Raw genomic sequence first — 1,809 nt, 5'->3', positions numbered from 1 at the left:
CCTCAAAGGCCCAGCTCCACACACATGAACTGTTCAACTTTGATGTTGTCAAGGAGGAAGAATTCCCTCTGCCTCCAAATGTTTTTCTAGCTAGCCTAAAAACCAGATGACACGAGACAGATTAACTGGGGGAAATTAAATTTCATTTCATGTATACAGGAAATCCTCAAAGACATGGAAATTCCAAAGACAATCAGACAAAATGAGGTGTATGTGTCATTCTGAACTAAAGAGAAGGTGATAGGGAATTCAAAGGAAGAAATGCAATTCACTGGAAGATGAAAAAAGAGTAAATGTTTGACCAATAAATTTTTTTGAACCATCTAGAAAAAATAGGACACAAAGAGACTTTGTTCAAACAGGCCTTGTTCCATTTCTCCCTGCCCACCATATCTCATTCACATTACAATGTTTCCATGGTGACAGCTCTCTTCCTAGAGCAGGCCCTCTATCTAAATTCTTTTAAGCATTTATCCATTTCTCCCGGATTGTCTAATTTGTTGGCATATGATTGCTTATAATACTCTCTTATAATTGTTGTATTTCTGTGGTGTTGGTTGTGATCTCTCCTCTTTCATTCATGATTTTATTTATTTGGGTCCTTTTGCTTCTCTTTTTGATAAGACTAGCCAGGGATTTATGAATTCTTTTAATTCTTTAAAAGAACTAGTTCCTAGTTTTGTTACTGTTGTTTTTTGTTTTTGTTTGTTTGTTTGTTTGTTTGTTTTAATTTCCAGATCATTGATTTCTCTTCTAATCTTAATTATTTCCCTTCTCCTGTTGGATTTAGGTTTTATTTGTTGTTCTTTTTCCAGATCCTCTAGATGTAAGGTTAGGTTTTGTATTTGAGACTTTTCTTGCTTCTTTAGGAAGTCCTGTATTGCTCTACAATTCTTCCCTCTTAGGACCACCTTTGTTACATGCCAAAGGTTTGGACTGTTGTGTTTCATTTTCATTTGCTTCCATGTATTTTTTTTTAATTCTTATTTAATTTTCTGGTGAACCCATTCATTCTTTAGTAGCATGTTCTTTAGCTTCCATGTATTTGTGTCTTTCCAAGTTTTTTCTTGTGTTTGACTTCCAAGTTTCATAGCATTATGGTCTGTAAATACACATGGTATTATTTCAGTCTTTTCTTGGCAATTGAGACCTGATTTGTGATTCCGTATGTGACCTGTTCTGGGGAATGTTCCATGTGCACTTGAAAAGAATGTGTATTCTGCTGCTTTAGGATGAAATGCTCTGACTATATCTGTTAAGTCCATCTGAGACATTCTCTTTTTAATCTTTATTTGATTTTTTCTAATTTTACTTATGTGAAGAGTGCTATGATGAATGTCTTTAAAATAAGTAGATTTTTTTCTTTTCAATTATTTTATTATTGTGTTTTTCTAAGGTGGTGTTAATAGGTCAAAGGGTTTGAGTGGCTTTTTGGCTTTGGTTATATTGTCAGGCTGCTTTTCAATTCAATTCAAATTCAATTGTGCCTAATTATATCTGACCCTTGAACCTACATTGGGTCCCCCACCGAGGCAGAATACAGCCAAGATGATGCTCCAAAGAGACCATGGTATGTAAATAATCCCTGCCAGCTGGGCCCTCTTTTCTGTGAACTACCTCTGCACCAGTCATCAGGCACTCAATGTGAGCTTGGTTTATTCTGTTTTTAGGCGTGTGTCTTCTCAACCTAGTTCTTTGGTGAAAAGCAGATAATAAAATTGATTAAGTGTCTATAATGTGAAAAACCCTGTTTCATTTTTACAAAAAAAGGAGGTCATTCTCATCCCCATATCTGAAGATGAAAACATT

This window comes from Mustela erminea, chromosome 15, assembly GCF_009829155.1.
Source record: "Mustela erminea isolate mMusErm1 chromosome 15, mMusErm1.Pri, whole genome shotgun sequence".
Classification (NCBI taxonomy): Eukaryota; Metazoa; Chordata; class Mammalia; order Carnivora; family Mustelidae; genus Mustela; species Mustela erminea.
Note: the sequence above shows the minus strand (reverse complement) of the source record.